The sequence below is a fragment of the Oncorhynchus mykiss genome, chromosome 2 (genome assembly GCF_013265735.2).
Source record: "Oncorhynchus mykiss isolate Arlee chromosome 2, USDA_OmykA_1.1, whole genome shotgun sequence".
In the NCBI taxonomy this organism is placed as follows: domain Eukaryota; kingdom Metazoa; phylum Chordata; class Actinopteri; order Salmoniformes; family Salmonidae; genus Oncorhynchus; species Oncorhynchus mykiss.
The window spans coordinates 73,788,896-73,808,953 of NC_048566.1; positions in this window are offsets into that span (position 1 = coordinate 73,788,896).

Genomic DNA, 20,058 nt, shown 5'->3' on the forward strand with positions numbered 1-20,058 from the left:
TTTTGCACGCCCAATTTTTCAGTTTTTGATTTGTTAAAAAAGTTTGCAATATCCAATAAATGTCGTTCCACTTCATGATTGTGTCCCACTTGTTGTTGATTCTTCACAAAAAAATACAGTTTTATATCTTTATGTTTGAAGCCTGAAATGTGGCAAAAGGTCGCAAAGTTCAAGGGGGCCGAATACTTTCGCAAGGCACTGTATATACACACACAGTTGAAGTCGGAAGTTTAAATACACCTTAGCTAAGTACATTTAAACTCAGTTTTTCAATATTCCTGATGTTAATCCTAGTAAATATTCCTTGTCTTAGGTCAGTTAGGATCACCACTTTATTTGAAGAATGTGAAATGTCTGAATAATAGTAGAGAGAATGATTTATTTATTCATGATTTACTATAGGAATTCTGGTATTAATATAACATTTCCCGTAGAATAAGTATTTTAGGGAGAATATACACCAATAGAGAAGTACGTAGCAGAGGGTCGCTGGTCACTGCATTACAGTTCTACCAAGTATTCATACAACTGACAGACTTGTATGAACATTTTTTACTGGAACTAAGCGTATACAGTAGTTATGTAATTAAGATTTTGTACAGTTCTAACCATAGCTGGGTACATAAGGTGCACCATATCTGCAGGTCTATCTGTCTATCTGGTCAAAATCACTGATACAGGTCCCCATCCACCCTCTGAGGATCTGTATAAATTACTATTATGTCTCCAGATTAACCTGGATTCAAAGAAAGCATTTTTAATATTTGCTGTAGACTACTTTTTGGAGAATACAAACCAATACAGCTACAGTTGAATTCGGAAGTTAACATACAGCTTAGCCAAATACATTTAAACTCAGTTTTTCACAATTCCTGACATTTAACCCTAGTAAACATTCCCTATCTTAGGTCAATTAGGATCACCACTTTATTTTGAGAATGTGAAACATCAGAACAATAGTAGGGAGAAGGATTTATTTCAGCTTTTATTTCTTTCATCACATTCCCAGTGGTTCAGAAGTTTACATACACTCAATTAGTATTTGGTGGCATTGCCTTTAAATTGCTTAACTTGGGTCAAACGTTTCAGGTAGCCTTCCACAAGCTTCCCACAATAAGTAGGGTGAATTTTGACCCATTTCTCCTGACAGAGTTGGTGTAACGGAGTCAGGTTTGTAGGCCTCCTTGCTCGAAACACGCTTTTCACTTCTGCCCACAAATTTTCTATGGGATTTGGGATCTATGGGCTTTGTGACGGCCACTCCAATACCTTGACTTTGTTGTCCTTTAGCCATTTTGCCACAACTTTGGAAGTATGCTTTGTATGCTTTGGAAGATCCATTTGCACTCAAGCTTTAACTTCCTGACTGATGTCTTGAGATGTTGCTTCTATATATACACATAATTGTCCTTCCTCATGATGTCATATGTTTTGTGAAGTGCACCAGTCCCTCCTGCAGCAAAGCATGCTCACAACATAATGCTGCCACCCCCATGCTTCACATTTGGGATGGTGTTTTCGGCTTGCAAGCCTCTCCCTTTTTCCTCCAAACATAACGATGGTCATTATGGCCAAACAGTTCTATTTTTGTTTCATCAGACCAGAGGACATTTCTCCAAAAATTATGATCTTTGTCCCCATGTGCAGTTGCAAACCGTAGTCTGGCTTTTTTAATGGCGGTTTTGGAGCAATGGCTTCTTCCTTGCTGAAAGGCCTTTCAGGAGATGCCTATATAGGACTCGTTGTACTGTGGATATACATACTTCTGTACCTGTTTCCTCCAGAACCTTCACAAGGTCCTTTGCAGTTGTTCTGGGATTGATTTGCACTTTTCTCACCAAAGTATGTTCATCTCTAGGAGACAGAATGAGTCTCCTTCTTGAGCGGTATGACGGCTGTGTGGTCCCATGGTGTTTATACTTGCGTACTATTGTTTGTACAGATGAATGTGGTACCTTCAGGTGTTTGGAAATTGCTCCCAAGGATGAACCAGACTTTTTTCTGAGGTCTTGGCTGATTTCTTTTGATTTTCCCATGATGTCAAGCAAAGTGGCACTGAGTTTGAAGGTAGGCCTTGAGACACATCCACAGGTACACTTCCAATTGACACAAATTATGTCAATTAACCTGTCAGAAGCTTCTAAAGCCATGACATAATTTTTGGGAATTTTCCAAGCTGTTTAAAGGCACAGTCAACTTAGTGTATGTAAACTTCTGATCCACTGGAATTGTGATACAGTGAATTATTAGTGAAATAATCTGTCAGTAAACAATTGTTGGAAAATTACTTGCGTCATGCACAAAGTAGATGTCCTAACTGACTTGCCAAACTATAATTTGTTAACACGAAATTTGTGGAGTGGGTGAAAAACTAGTTTTAATGACTCCAACCTAAGTGTATGTAAACTTCCGACTTCAACTTTATATATATATATATATATATATATATATATATATATATATATATAATTTTTTATTTTTTTTAAATTTTTTTTTAATTTTTATCCCAGCCCCCGTTAGTAGGCCGTCATTGTAAATAAGAATTTGTTCTTAACTGACTTGGCTAGTTAAATAAAGGTTAAATAAATAAGAGGGGTTTTCTATATTTTTACTACAAAAAAAGTGTTAAAAAAAATTAAATATATTTTTTTATTTTAGATAATTCAAAGTAGCCACCCTTCGCCATGATGACAGCTTTGCACACTCTTGGCATTCTCTCAACCAGCTTTTCCAACAGTCTTGAAGGAGCTCCCACATATGCTGAGCACTTATTGGCTGCTTTTATTTCAATCTGTGGTCCAATTAATCCCAAACCATGTAAATTGGGTTGAGGTTGGGTGGCTGTGCAGGCCAGGTCATATGATGCAGCAATCCATCACTCTCCTTCTTGGTGAAATAGCCCTTACACATCCTGGAGGTGAGTTTGGTCATTGTCCTGTGGAAAAATAAATGATAGTCCCTCTCAGCGCAAACCAGGTGGGATGGCGTATCGCTGCAGAATGCTGTGATAGCCATGCTGTTTACGTGTGCATTGAATTCTCAATAAATTACTGACAGTGTCACCAGCAAAGCACCCCCACACCATCACACCTCCTCTTCCATGCTTCACGGTGGGAACCACACATGCCAAGATCATCCGTTCACCTACTCTGCGTCTCACAAAGACATGGCGGTGGAACCAAAAATCTCAAATTTGGACACAGACTAAAGGACAGATTTCCACCGGTCTAATGTCCATTACTTGTGTTTCTTGGCCCAAGCAAGTCTCTTCTTATCATTGGGGTCCTTTAGTAGTGGTTTCTTTGCAGCAATTCGACCATGAAGGCCTGATTCACCCAGTCTCCTCTGAACAGTTGATGTTGAGATGTCTGTTACTTGAACTCTGTGAAGTATTTATTTGAGCTGCAATTTCTGAGGCTGGTAACTCTAATGAACTTATCCTCTGCAGCAGAAGTAACTCTGGGTCTTCCTTACCTGTGGCGGTCCTCATGAGGGCCAGTTTCATCATATCGCTTGATGGTTTTTGCGACTGAACTTGAAGACACTTCCAAAGTTCTTGAAACTTTCCAGATAGAATGACATTCATGTCTTGAAGTAATGATGGACTGTAATTTCTCTTTGCATATTTGAGCTGTTCTTGCCACAATATGGACTTGGTCTCCTACCAAATATGGCTATCTTCTGTATACCACCCCTACCTTGTCAAAACACCACTGATTGGCTCAAACACATTAAGGAAAGAAATACCACAAATGAACTTTTAACAAGGCACACCTGTTAATTAAAATGCAGGTGACTATCTCATGATGCTGGTTGAGAGAATGCCAAGAGTGTCCAAAGCTGTCATCAAGGCAAAGGGTGAGCTGTTCTTAACATAATATGGACTTGGTCTTTTACCAAATAGGGATAACTTCTGTATACCACCCCTACCTTGTCACAACACAACTGATAGGCTCAAATGCATTAAGAACGAAAGGAATTCCACAATTTAACTTAACAAAGCACACGTTAATTGAAATGCATTCCTGGTGCCTACGTCATGAGGCTGGTTGAGAGAAAGCCAAGAGTGTGCAAAGCTGTCATCTAATTTGAAGAATCTCAAATATTAAAAATATGTTGAATCTCAAATATCAAATAGAAAAAGTGTATATTTGTTTAACGTATGTGTTATTTCATAATTTTGATGCCTTCACTATTATTCTACAATGTAGAAAATAGTAAAAATAAAGAAGAACACTGGAATGAGTAGGTGTCCAAACTTTTGAATGGTACTGTATGTAATGTTGTATGTTTTATTTATTCATTTTATGGATTCCAGGACTCCCTAGAAAACAGTAGCACGTGTTACTGAGTGGACTATTGCTGGCTAAATAAATTAATTAATGGCATAACTATCCCACTTCAGACGCCAATGCTGCAAATTGAAGGGTTAGCATGTAGCTTGACTGTCGGACTCAAAACAAGGTCATTCTAGTTCCAAGGTAATCACACTTAAGGGAAATTGACTCCATAGGCTTTTAACAGCCCAAAGGTCATCAGATGGCGATTTTGAGTTGCTTCATCTTACTGTCCAAAGGCATTGAATGCTGATACACTCGTATCCCCCGTGGACCGGTTCGTACATAAAACATTCTCCATCCAGGCTGCAAAGGCATCAATTTCCTCCTTAATTCGTTTTAATGGCGAGAATGCAGGAAATAAAATTGGAAAATATGCATACTTCCTTTACAAAACACAATTTTTCCACCACCATGCAAATGGAGTCGACAGAGAGGGCCACCTTGTTTTCTGTCCTTAGGAAACTTCACAGTATTTAGTTATGTATTATTTCTTACATTGTTAGCCCAGAAAATCTTCAGTGTTATTACATACAGCCGGGAAGAACTATTGGAAATCAGAGTGACATCAACTTACCAGCACTACCACCAGAAATGTGACTTTCCCAAAGCGGATCCTTTGTCCGAACCACCCAGCACATCTGAACTGATTCCAGTGGCTGACCCAAAACAACGTCTCCGCAGAACAGGTAGACGAAGCGGCTTTCTGGTCAGACTTCAGAGGCGCGCACACCACCCACCACTTCCGAGTATAGTACTCGCTAATGTCCAGTCTCTAGATAACAAGATAGACAACATTTAAGCAAGAGTTGCTTTCCAGAGACATCAGGGATTGCAACATACTCTGTTTCACGGAAACTTGGCTCTCTTGGGATATGCTGCCAGAGTCGGTATAGCCACCGGGATTCTTTGTGCGTCGTGCCCGACAGAAATAAACATCTCTCCAGGAAGAAGGAGGGTGGGGGTGTATGTTTCATGATTAACAATTCATGGTGTAACTGTAACAACATACAGGAACTAAAGTCCTTTTGTTCACCTGATCTAGAATTCCCCACAAACAAACGCCAACCGTATTATCTCCCAAGAGAATCCTCATTGGTTATTGTCACAGCCGTGTATATCCCCCCTCAAGCTGATACCATGACGGCCCTCAAGGAACTTCACTGGACTTTATGCAAATTGGAAACCATATATCCTGAGGCTGCATTTATTGTAGCTGGGGATTTCAACAAAGCACATTTGAGAACATGGATACCTAAAGTCTATCAGTATATCGATTGTGGTACCTGCGGTGGCAAAACTCTGGATCACTGCTACTCTAACTTCCGAGATGCATACAATGCTCTCACCCGCCCTCCTTTTGGCAAATCTGAATACGACTAAATTTTGCTCATCCCTTCCTATAGGCAGAAACTCAAACAGGATGTACCCGTGATGGACTATTCAACGCTGGTCTGACCAATCGGAATCCATGCTTCAAGACTCTTTCGATCACGCGGAAGGGGACATGTTCCGGGTAGCCTCAGAAAAGAATATTGATTTATATGCTGATTCGGTGAATGAGTTAATAAGGAAGTGCAAAGGAGATGTTGTACCCACTGTGACTATTAAAACCGACCCTAACCAGAAGACGTAGATAGATGGCAGCATTCGTGCAAAGCTGGAAGTGCGAACCACCGCATTTAACCATGGAAAGTTGACTGGGAATATGGCCGAATACAAACAGTGTAGTTATTCATTCTGCAAGGCAATCAAACAAGCGAAATGTCAGACACAAGATGTATGTAGCAGGGTCTACAGACAATCATGGACTACAAAAAGAAAACCAGCCACGTCACCGACACCGACATCTTGCTTCCAGACAAAGGAAACAACATCTCCAGTTTGCTGATCCTCAACACTGAGGCCCCACAAGGGTGCGTGCTCAGCTCCTTCCTGTACTCCCTGTTCACCTATGACTGTGTGGCCATGCACGCCTCCAGCTCAATCATAAAGTTTGCAGACAACACAACAGTTGTAGGCTTGATTACCAACAACGACGAGACAGTCTATAGAGAGGAGGTGAGGGCACTTGGTGTGGTGTCAGGAAAACATCCTCTCATTCAACGTCAACAAAACAAAGGAGATGATCGTATACTTCAGGAAACAAGAGATGGAGCACATCCCTATCCACATCGACGGGACAGTAGTTGGAGAAGGTGAAAAGTTTTAAGTTCCTCGGCGTACACATCACGGACAGACTGAAATGGTCCACCCACACAGACAGTGTGGCGAAGAAGAAGAAATATGACTGATCACTTAAAACCCTCACAAACTCTTACAGATCCACAAGTGAGAACATCCTGTCGGGCTGCATCATTGCCTGGTACGGCAACTGCACCGCCTATAACCGCAGGGCACTCCAGAGGGTGGTGCGTTTTGCACAACGCATCACCAGGGGCAAACTACCTGCCCTCCAGGACACCTACAGCACCCAATGTCACAGGAAGGCCAAAAAAGATCATGGACAACAACCACCTGAGCCACTGCTTGTTCACCCCTCTACCATCCAGAAGGCGAGGTCAGGACAGGTGCATCAAAGCTGGGACCGAGGGGGGCATTCTTCCTCTCTAACCACATGACCTTTGTTTTGGAGATGTTCAGAACATGGTTAAGGGCAGAGAAAGCTTGCTGGACACTAAGAAAGCTTTGTTGTAGTGTTCAACACAAAATCTGGGGAGGGGCAAGCTGAGTATAAGACTGTATCATCTGCATATAAGTGGACAAGAGAGCTTCCTACTACCTGAGCAATGTTGTTGATGTAAACTGAGAAGATGGTGGGGCTTAGGATCGAGCCTTGGGGTACTCCCTTGGTGACAGGCATATGTTCTGACTTCACAGATTGCACGCTTTGAGAGAGGTAGTTAGCAAACCAGGCCAAAGACCCCTCAGAGACACCAATACTCCTTAGCCGACCCACAAGCATGGAATGGTCCACCGTATCAAAAGCTTTGGCCAAATCAATAAAGATAGCAGTACAACATTGCTTAGAGTCAAGGGCCGTGGTAAAATAATTTTGAACCTTTAAGGTTGCAGTGACATCCATAACCAGAGTGGAAAACTGTTATTGACAATCATTGATACAATTACCATGAGTGGTATGAAATGTATTGATATGGATAGGTTATGCATTAGCTTTATATCAATCAATCAGGATTGATGGGGTTTAGAGGCACCTGATAGCTTGCCATCTTAGCAGCTATACTAAAGATGTTGTTTACTGACGCTGAACCGAGGTAGCCTTGTCTAATCTATCACCTACCTAAGTTTGTGTTGACTGATGATGATGTGATGGCTGCATAGCTAGGTCAACGAGTTAGGACACCAAACGATTTCCAACAACCGGCTATTCTCAGAGTTCACACATCTGACACTTAGTCTTGGGAATAAAAATATGAGTTTAAAGTATGTCTTTTCACATGAATTGGTAGCAACATTTGCTAGCTAGCAGTCGCATAACGATAATAATCTGGGAAACCCAGAAACAAACGACATATAAACCCCAAAACCAGCTAGTGGATTTGGTTCTGAGGGGGAGTTAAATGTTTGGCCTATTACAGTTTTTTTCGATTGCTAAACGACAGTGGACACAACTGGAGTCACATGTGCAAAACTCTAACTACAGTCTGCACCCCAGTAGTTCATGTGGACCAAACTCTAGTTCGTTTTTCATTGCTTGAACACAGTTTTCAAAACTCTACACACTTATCCCATGACTTTAACCACAACCTGCACAACACTGTGGATTTACAGCACTTTGTTCAAATGCTAACACACTGCTGTCAAAACTGTGAACCACACATTCAAAACGGAATAGATTTCAGCCTTGTGCCTTTCAAACACTGTTGAAGAGGAAAAATATTTTCAGATGCGCAGGAAAATGCTATTGTTGACATGGTTGTTGTCAACAATGCAATAAAACTGCGGGAGATTCAAGATTCTTCAACAGGCTGATAATGATATATTTGAAAATGTTAATTCTGTCAGCACAACAACTATTGCTCGAGTCCTAAAGAAACACCAAGTTACAATGAAACAGTTATACACTGTACCGTTCGAGAGAAACAGTAAACGGGTAAAAGAGCAAAGATACCAATATGTCCAGGTAAGACGTCTGAGGTTACGTACACAGCTATACAAAATATTTACAGTAAAAAAAACACTAGCATTTCTACAGTAAAACTGTGCACTTACTGTTTTTCAGAGAGTAATGGAGGTGGAAGCACTGGAAAGACCACATTCATTTGTATTTATCGATGAAGCTGGATTTAACCTTGCCAAAACACGGCGCAGAGGAAGGAATGTTATAGGTCAAAGGGCCACTGTGGAGGTTCCAGGCCAAAGGGGGGGAAATATCACCATGTGTGCTGCAATGGCCAATGATGGTTTGCTTCTCAACACACCACTCATTGGCCCATACAACACAGAAAGGCTTATAGCTTTCCTAGAACAGCTCTATGCTCAGCTAGTGCCAGCAGAACAGGGGGAGCCAGTAAGAAACCTCCAAGTTTTTGTCATAGTTTGCGATAACGTTGCTTTTCACCACTCTGCAGCTGTCACAGATTGGTTTGCAGCACATCACAGATTTATGGTTTTGTACCTGCCTGCATATTCACCCTTCCTCAACCCAATAGAGTAGTTTTTCTCTGCCTGGAGGTGGAAAGTGTCACCACCCACATGACCAAATGTCTCTTTTGGAAGCCATGCGTGCCGGATGTGAGGACACGAGTCCAGAGGATTGCCAGGGATGGATAAGGCACTCCAGAAGGTTCTTCCCCAGGTGCATGGCAAGAGAAAACATTAGATGTGATGTTGAAGAAAACCTGTGGCCTGATGCTAGAGAGAGGCAGGATTAGCCCCTCAATTATTTGTTCGAATTACAGTATGTACTTTTAGTTTCTACCTTTTTTTTCTCATTACTGTAATCCCGTAAATTACTACAGACTATTGAAGCAAACTGCTAATTTTCATTTACCTTAAAGAATTGTTATGTTCTAAAAATTTTAATAAATCATGTGAAAGAATGTCACTCTTTTCTTTGAAGAAAATATTACTTTGTATGAAGTCACTGAAATTGTTCAAACTGTAAAGATGAAAAGTTTGTATTTTCTGTATTGGTGTTTGATGCTAGTGTTTTTACTCTCAGTGTGTTCTGAGTGACAGTGTGTGTTATCTCAGTGAGGGTTGTGCATAGTGTTTGGCTGCACTGAGCGTGTTTTGAGCCATGTGTTAAGAGTTGTGTTGCTTGGAATGAGTTTTGCAGGTGATGTGAACTGTTTAGCTCAGGTGACTGTTGGTAGTGCAGACTGTAGTTAGAGTTTTGCACATGTGACTCCAGTTGTGCCCACTGTCGTTTAGCAATCGAAAAAAACTGTAAGTGATTGTCAATTTTGTTAAGGATGTTAGCTAGGGAGACACTATCAAAGACAACAAATTACTTGCTGTAACCTTGCCTGTGCCAAAAGTGCTTTTTGCGGGTCTCGAGGAATTCGGCCGCTTTGTTCAGAATGCGTACAAAGAAACGCTGTCAAGTTTACGTGTTCGAAAAATGTATTAGCAGTGTTTCTATACCCAGACGAGCAACATCGCAAGCCTTCCGGGAACGGACAAGTGGGGGTTTGAGAAGTCAATGAGAGAAGTGAAAAATTATTCCTTAGTGGTTAATTTTCTCTAAATCTAACGGCACAACCTAGATTCGAGACGATGTCTTAAGTAGTTGAACTTGTTATTATTCCAACTTCGTGAAAGTGACAAATTAACACGTTTTAATTTTTGTCAAAAACAACTTTATATGAAAGTAGTGCCGTTGAGCACATGCTGACCAGACCAGACACGTCTCGTGTGCGAGCGTTGCAAAATAAATGTAGAAATCCATGTTATTCAATTATTTCACCCACCCTGCTTGCGCGTGCCAACTAGTGTCTGCGATTCCAAGGCTAAAATAGAAGTCGCTTCTATTTGTGACCCAGATCTTGCTGCAAGTCCTGCCTCTCCCATCTCCTCATTGGTTTATAGAAGCAGGTACCCATGTGCCATCTTTGAAAGATGAAACTTTTGCCGGTTGTGGTGGTAATACCATGAAAGTGTAGATGCCAATCACCATATAAATTCAAAGATGAAAAAGTCTGGAAGGAGGAGAGATGACTAGAAACGATTCGGTTTGCCATTTTATGTGTGGATTAATTGTCGGAGAAGAGAACCTTGTGCATTTCAGGTAAAAGAACAACTCAATGTTTATGTCCCAGGACAAATTAGCTAGCAACAGCAAGCTAGCTAAATAGGACAAATTAGCTAGCAAGTGCAAGCTAACTAGCTAAATTGCCATACATGTTTAATGCTTTTCGACCTGTCCCCAAATTAATGTAATTGGTTCAGAGTTTGTTTTGATATTTTAACCTGCATGTCGTGATGCGTTTGGTGTAGGGGGACAAAATACATTTATGCACGATGGCGCACATGTGCAGCCGGTTTGGGTTCCGTGTTAGACGGGGTGAATTGCTTCTAAGCATGAGTTTAGCTTGCCAACGTCACCATGACATCGCCCGCAAGTGTGATCGGGGATTTCGATTGGAGAAGCAGTTTTAGCCAATCATCATATTGTACTGTCTTTGACGTAACGTATTATTTTATTTATTTTACTTGGCAAGTCAGTTAATTAAGAAGAAATTCTTATTTTACAATGACGGCCTACCCCAGGCGACACTGGGCCAATTGTGCGCGCCCCTATGGGACTCCCAAACACTGCCGGTTAGGCACTGAGATGCAGTGGCTTAGACCGCTGCGCCACTCTGGAGGGGTAACGTTACTGGTCTTGAACTGGGCTCACTTTTTGGTTTGAAGGAGCGTATGGGTCGGTGCACAATGCAACAACTTATATGGTAAATCATTGCAAAAAAAAAAAAAGAGTCCTAAATGCGATTCGAACAACACGTGTGATTGATAATGATACGTCAAATGCTAGCACTCTCTTCAGCTAGTAGGTTCTCATCAGCTGATTCAGTGCCAAGCCACTGACTGAGAACAGCGTTTTAATAATTAAAGTGAAGTTACACTACTCTAAAGAGTAGGTCTATTACAGCATAAAGTAACAATGTTTCTAGACAGATAGTCAACGTTACTTTGATCGAATTCACCAACATTTAATTACGACCTCTGTGACTTCAACCTCTCTCCATGTAGAATTACACATTCCCGGACGTCATTATCTGAAGTGAAATTGAAAATCCAGCAGATGGCGCAGGAACTCCGTTCAAGATATGCAGGTTGGGTGCTTGCCTGGATTTGATATGAATATGGATTTTGTGCAGTAAAGTCAGTAGATTATATACATGTCAAGTGATTGTCAACATTTAATATTTAAGCATATTTTGAAGCAACACAGTATTTGTTTACAAATTATGAAGTAAACTTAATTTCAAGCTTATGATTAATTTATACAATTAATTATTCAATAATCAATATGAATTAAAACCAATGATCAGCAGTAGCCTACATATTGCAGATGGCACCTTGAAATCAGTCTATGTGTAGAAATAGAATAATCGTGCAACGTTTTTATGGTTTTCATCAATTCGTTTTTTGTATTATGGGTAAATTAAGTTGTTTCCCCTGAATGCTGCCGGGACCGGGAGGCTGCGCTGACAGGAGTAGGCTATGTGCTCAGACCAGTCAATGAGCCTGTCAATGATCCAGAAAGTCATGCCCAGGCAGCCGTGCATTGAATTTAGTCCTAACATTTTAGAACGAGTGCCATTTGCACTCTTATGAATCGACTGAATAACCAAAATAACATATTGATTGATGGCACATTCAGGCTGCTAAAACGTTTTTATATATGTGACAGTGTAACCTTTGTAAATTTTTTGTAGATTTCAACATAACCAGCACAAGTACAGCTCGTCACCAAGGTGAATCTTAGTGAAAGGATTTTAGTGGCTGATGAAGTGTGTGTGTATTTGCCAAAATGGTCAAGTCGTCTTACAAGATTCCTAAATTCTCTCCCCGTAGTTGGGCTCCGGAGAGGGCGACTTGATACATAGTAGACAGTTATTGCATTGAGATGATGCTGATATTCTATAGTCCAGCTCATTTAGGTGAGATCTGATTTCTTCCTAATTTCATTGTATTCAGGAACTGTACGATATGACAAGACTATATCCAAATAAGCATCTCCTTCACTTATCTTACCCTCTGACTCTCTAATTAGTTATCCCTTTAAATGTTCCCACAGAGGTCATAAAGTGGAGTGAACATGTTTTTCTTGTAAATTGTAATCACCACCACAAATGATTTGTTTGTGGTGTAACTTTATGACTGTGAAGCAATTATTGTTTTAATGATATACAAATTAACTTCCACAAGGGAACGGAAATCGACAAGAAAATAAGAGCCACCTGTTTCTACATTTTACCTCAAGCAGGCATACCTTCCTACTGGGCCCTTTTGCCAAAATAGCAGAGTTTTGGAGGGTTGAGCTAATTCCACTTTGAGGTTGTGCCCTGATGTGGTTGTGGTTGACCAGTAGGGGGATCTCTATCCACCATATTCTTACTACTGTAAATCAGAAGACAATATACAGTAACAACAACTGTTGGTCTTATCCACAGGTGGATAACTTGTTTTGAACAGTAGTATGGAAGCACACACACCACATATTCACATTTGAAGACTTGTTGGAATAGGCTTACTGTAAAAAATTACTTCCTGGGTCAAACGCGTAGTAAGAAGTAAATAGTTTTAGACTAGAGGATAAACCGATAAAAGCATGGTTAAGTCAAGTTGCAGCTTCACACCTGAAACATCCTAATCAATTCATCCAGAACCCATGGGGAGGAACATTATGCAAGGACAATTGCTTTGGCTTCATCTACAAAGCTTCCCAGTTAGAAAGAGATCTTTGTGCTCAATGATGAATGTGTGTGAGAAGGCTTTAGTATACATGACACACAGCTGAGACTGAAATGGAACAGATGAGGAAGTTCAGGGGTTGAAAATGAATTGGTCTCCCCCTCTGCTCACATTATACAGCGCTGCTTGATAAAGTGAGCCCTACTAACCTCAATAGCAATGTGCAGGACCAGAACACATGCAAAATACTTACCATTTTATGTTAGGCCCAATGTGCCGCAAAATATTAAATTGATCATTAATCCCAAATTTGGGCTGAGATTGGTTGTGTTAAAGTTGCCTAGCTGTACTGCTGCTCTTTGTGATGTCATAACCTGTAGCTCCCAGCTGTGCAGGTGCAGACGTGTCCTGGCCATGACTTTAATGTTGATTTACCTCCCAGATTCAAATGAGAGCCAGCTGTACACTACACTTCCTTCAGGCTGAAGTTCCAAACCCAGTGGAATATTTATGATCACTGACACTGCTGCAGGTGTTTTTATGACTAGATAGACTGGTAGTAAACAGGAAGGTTGTTGAGTATAAAATGAACTGATCAGGTGGAAAACATTTGCCACAAGGGGAAAATGACATAGCAATAGGAAAACCTGGGTCTCATTTGAAGTTGTGGGTTTTGCAAGTCAATCCAGAGTCCTCATTAAAAATGGGCATCTAGACATCAAATCACATTTTATTGGTCACATACACATGTTTAGCAGATGTTATTGTGGGTGTAGCGAAATGCTTGTAAATCATTCGAAAGCACAGATGAAGGTATAGAAGCTGAAACGTATGCTCCTTTTTTTTGTACAGCACTTCGTATGACTTTCATCTTTATTCTTTGGAGCATAGATTAAATTAAATGGATAGTTCCCCCGTCAAAACATGTTATAAACACCTTTGGCAACTATTACAGCTGTGAGTTTTTTTGGGTAAGTCTCTAAGAGCTTTGCATACCTGGATTGTGCAATATTTGCCCATTATTCTTTAAAACATTGTTCAAGCTCTGTCAAGTTGGTTGTTGATCATTGCTAGACAGCCAAGTCTTGACATATATTTTCAAGCAGATTTAAATCAAAACTGTAAGTAGGCCACTCAGGAACATTCAATATTGTCTTGGTAAGCAACTCTAGTGTAGATTTGGCCTTGTGTATTGTCCTGCTGAAAAGTGAATTGGAAAGTGTTGGAAAGCAGACAAAATTAATACATGCTAAATCAGTTCTAATTTTGTCTACAGCCTAAAATTGATTAAATTAAATGTTTTCCTCCTCAATCTACACACCTCATGATGACAAAGTGAAAACAGGTTTTTAGACATTTTCGCAGAAACATATTTTGTTGAAATAACTTATTTACATAAGTATTCAGACACTTTGCTATGAGACTCGAAATTGAGCACAGGTGCATCCTGTTTCCATTGATCATCCTTGAGATGTTTTTACAACTTGATTGGAGTCCACCTGTGGTAAATTAAATTGATTGGACATGATTTGGAAAGGCACACACCTGTCTATATAAGGTCCCACAGTTGACAGTGCATGTCAGAGTACAAACCAAGCCATGAGGTTGAAGGAATTGCCTGTAGAGCTCACAGACAATATTGTGTTGAGGCACAGATCTGGGGAAGGGTACCAAAAAATGTCTGCAGCATTGAAGGTCCCCAAGAACACAGTGGCCTCCATCATTCTTAAATGGAAGAAGTTTGGTACCACCAATACACTTCCTAGAGCTGGCTGCCTGGCCAAACTCCTCAGTAAAAGGCACGACCGCCCGCTTGGAGTTTGCCGAAAGGCACCTAAGGACTCTCACAACCACTCCACTTTATGACCTCTGTGGGAACATTTAAAGGGATAACTAATTAGACAGTCAGAATCATGCCTTGTCGCAAAGTGTGGCTACTTTGAAGAAAAACAAATCAAAATATATTTTATAAATACTTTTTGGTTACTACATGATTGTGTTATTTCATAGTTTTAATGTCTTCACTATTATTCTACAATGTATAAAATAGTAAAAATAAAGAAGACCCCATATATATATATATATATATATATATATATATATATATACACACACACACGCAGTTGAAGTTGGAAGTTTACATACACTTAGGTTGGAGTCATTAACACTCCACACATTTCTTGTTAACAAACTATAGTTTTGGCAAGTCGGTTAGGACATCTAATTTGTCATGACACAACTCATTTTTCCAACAATTGTTTAGACAGATTTAATTCACATATAATTCAATGTATCACAATTCCAGTGGGTCAGTAGTTTACAAACACATAGTTGACTGTGCCTTTAAACAGCTTGGAAAATTCCAGAAAATTATGTCATGGCTTTAGAAGCTTCTGATAGGCTAATTAACATAATTTGAGTCAATTGGAGGGGCACCTGTGGATGTATTTCAAGGCCTAACTTCAAACTCAGTGCCTCTTTGCTTGACATCATGGGAAAATCAAAAGAAATCAGCCAAGACCTCAGAAAAGAAATTGTAGACCTCCACAAGTCTGGTTCATCCTTGGGAGCAATTTCCAAACGCCTAAAGGTACCACGTTCATTTCATCTGTACAAACAATAGTACGCAACTATAAATACCATGGGACCACGCAGCCGTCATAACGCTTAGGAAGGAGACGCGTTCTGTCTCCTAGAGTGTATGTAAACTTCTGACCCACTAGGAATGTGATGAAAGAAATAAAAGCTGAAATTAATAATTCTCTCTACTATTATGCTGACATTTCACATTCTTAAACTAAAGTGGTGATCCTAACTGACCTAAGAAAGGGAATTTTTACTAGGATTAAATGTCAGGAATTGTGAAACTGAGTTTAAATGTATTTGGCTAAGTTGTATGTAAACTTCCGACTTCAACTGTACATTGCTCATATATATGAGCAATGTCAGAGTGGCATTGACTAGAATACAGTATACATATAATAGTGAAGAGATTTATTTCAGCTTTTATTTCTTTCATCACATTCCCAGTGGGTAAGAAGTTTACATACACTCAATTAGTATTTGGTAGCATTGCCTTTAAATTGTTTAACTTGGGTCAAAAGTTTCAGGTAGCCTTCCACAAGCTTCCCACAATAAGTTGGGTGAATTCTGGCCCATTCCTCCTGACAGAGCTGGTGTAACTGAGTCCGGTTTGTAGGCCTCCTTGCTCGCACATGCTTTTTCAGTTCTGCCCATATGTTTTTTTTCATAAGATTGAGGTCAGGGCTTTGTGATGACCACTCTAATACCTTGACTTTGTTATCCTTAAGCCATGATATCAATTAAACTATCAGAAGTTTCTAAATCACAACATTTTCTGGAATTTTCCAAGCTGTTTAAAGGCACAGTCAATTTAGTGTATGTAAACTTCTGACCCACTGGAATTGTGATAGTGAATTAATTATAAGTGAAATAATGTCTTTAAACAATTGTTGGAAAAATGACTTGTGTCATGCACACAGTAGATGTCCTAACTGACTTGGCAAAACTATAGTTTGTTAACAAGAAATTTGTGGAGTGGTTGAAAAAAACGAGTTTTAATGACTCCAACCTAAGTATGTAAACTTCTGACTTGAACTGTGTATACAGTGGGGAGAACAAGTATTTGATACACTGCTGATTTTGCAGGTTTTCCTACTTACAAAGCATGTAGAGGACTGTAATTTTTTATCATAGGTACACTTCAACTGTGAGAGACGGAATCTAAAACAAAAATCCAGAAAATCACATTGTATGATTTTTTTTATTTTAGTAATTAATTTGCATTTTATTGCATGACATAAGTATTTGATACAATAGAAAAGCAGAACTTAATATTTGGTACAGAAACATTTGTTTGCAATTAGAGATCATACGTTTCCTGTAGTTCTTGACCAGGTTTGCACACACTGCAGCAGGGATTTTGGCCCACTCCTCCATACAGACCTTCTCCAGATCCTTCAGGTTTCGGGGCTGTCACTGGGCAATATGGACTTTCAGCTCCCTCCAAAGATTTTCTATTGGGTTCAGGTCTGGACACTGACTAGGCCACTCCAGGACCTTGAGATGCTTCTTACGGAGCCACTCCTTAGTTGCCCTGGCTGTGTGTTTCTGGAAGACCCAGCCACGACCCATCTTCAATGCTCTTACTGAGGAAAGGAGGTTGTTGACCAAGATCTCGCGATACATGGCCCCATCCATCCTCCCCACAATACGGTGCAGTCGTCCTGTCCCCTTTGCAGAAAAACATCCCCAAAGAATGATGTTTCCACCTCCATGCTTCACGGTTGGGATGCGTTCTTGGGGTTGTACTCATCCTTCTTCTTCCTCCAAACGCGGCGAGTGGAGTTTAGACCAAAAAGCTATATTTTTGTCTCATCAGACCACATGACCTTCTCCCATTCCTCCTCTGGATCATCTAGATGGGCATTGGCAAACTTCAGACGGGCCTGGACATGCGCTGGCTTGAGCAGGGGGACCTTGCGTGCGCTGCAGGATTTTAATCCATGACGACGTAGTGTGTTACTAATGGTTTTCTTTGAGACTGTGGTCCCAGCTCTCTTCAGGTCATTGACCAGGTCCTGCCGTGGAGTTCTGGGCTGATCCCTCACCTTCCTCATGCTCATTGATGCCCCACGAGGAGAGATCTTGTATGGAGCCCCAGACCGAGGGTGATTGACCGTCATCTTGAACTTCTTCCATTTTCTAATAATTGCGCCAACAGTTGTTGCCTTCTCACCAAGCTGCTTGCCTATTGTCCTGTAGCCCATCCCAGCCGTGTGCAGGTCTACAATTTTATCCCTGATGTCCTTACACAGCTCTCTGGTCTTGGCCATTGTGGAGAGGTTGGAGTCTGTTTGATTGAGTGTGTGGACAGGTGTCTTTCATACAGGTAACGAGTTCAAACAGGTGCAGTTAATACAGGTAATGAGTGGAGAACAGGAGGGCTTCTTAAAGAAAAACTAACAGGTCTGTGAGAGCCGGAATTCTTACTGGTTGGTAGGTGATCAAATACTTATGTTGTGCAATAAAATGCAAATTAATTACTTAAAAATCATACAATGTGATTTTCGGGATTTTTGTTTTAGATTCCGTCTCTCACAGTTGAAGTGTACCTATGATAAAACATTACAGTCCTCTACATGCTTTGTAAGTAGGAAACACTGCTGATTTAGCAGGTTATCAAATACTTGTTCTCCCCACTGTATCTGGTACACTTATTAAGTGTTTCCACTGTTCCATATGGTCAGACAATTATAATATTGTAATCTAACTGTTTGGCACACATAATACTCACGGAACGCTTGCACCAATACCCACCTTTTTCTGGATCTCCTGTAGTTTCCACAACTAAGTCAAATGTATTTCACAGATCTGACTTCCCCTTTCCCTCCTGAGCAATATGTAAACATTCACCCGTTTCGAGTTTCTTTTTCACGTCCTCCGCATCCATTTTGCTGTCACCTGTTAGTGTGTTAGGAGTTTGTTATAACCAATTTATTGATGTGATTGTGATAGGCTATAGGCCAGGCCCTATTGGTGACATGCATGCGATGCTTACATGTTTCACATAAAGAGAGCAAGGGTTGAAGGAATATGAAATGTTTTTCCTAAACAAATTAAGAATTTCGGTAACAGAACTTTTCAGTCAAAAACAAGAAACTAAATGGCTGTAATTATGTTGCAGCTTCAGCACGGACAGTGCAATAAACACTTGTTGTGCTGTGATGCCTATTCGCTGCAGTAGGGAGGAGAGCAAGACAACGTGCGCCAGTCAGACAGGCAGTCGCTGTCATTTTTGTTAACATGGTGTGACCATCGGGCTCTTAAGTCATTTGTTTGTCTTAATAATTTAAATCAAACAGTGTGCTTAAAACATCAGTACCTATGTAATTGTTTTTATTCAAACACATAGGGTGTGTCTGTCTATATATGGGAAAATTATTTTAAACAAGAACAGGACGACTCGGTCAACCAAGATTTTCTTTAGTCGGGACAACCCTAGGACCATTACCCTGAATTTGAAATATAGACCTGCATATGTAAGAGTGTATAGACATGCAGACCCAGATGTTCATGAGGGATAGCAAAGCCATCAGGGTGTGATGACAGGAACTGTTCTCATACAGGGGTCAGGGCTGTAGGTAGCCTTCTGCTGCTGATACTGGCCTGGAAAGACCTCCCAATCAAATTTATTTATATAGCCTTTCTTACATCAGCTGATATCTCAAAGTGCTGTACAGAAACCCAGCCTAAAACCCCAAACAGCAAGCAATGCAGGTGTAGAAGCATGGTGGCTGGGAAAAACTCCCTAGAAAGGCCGAAACCTAGAGAGGAACCAGGCTATGAGGGGTGGCCAGTCCTCTTCTGGCTGTGCCGGGTGGAGATTATAACAGAACATGGCCAAGATGTTCAAATGTTTATAAATGACCAGCATGGTCAAATAATAATCACAGTAGTTGTCGAGGGTGCAACAGGTCAGCACCTCAGGAGTAAATGTCAATTGGCTTTTCATAGCCGATCATTGAGAGTATCTCTACCGCTCCTGCTGTCTCTAGAGAGACAGGTCTGGGACAGGTAGAACTTCCGGTGAACAGGTGAGGGTTCCATAGCCGCAGGCAGAACAGTTGAAACTGGAGCAGCAGCACGGCCAGGTGTACTGGGGACAGCAAGGAGTCATCATGCCAGGTAGTCCTGAGGCATGGTCCTAGGGTTCAGGTCCCCAGAGAGAGAGAGAGATTTTTTTTTTTAGAGAGAGCATACTTAAATTCACACAGGACACTGGAGAAATACTCCAGATATAACAGACTGACCC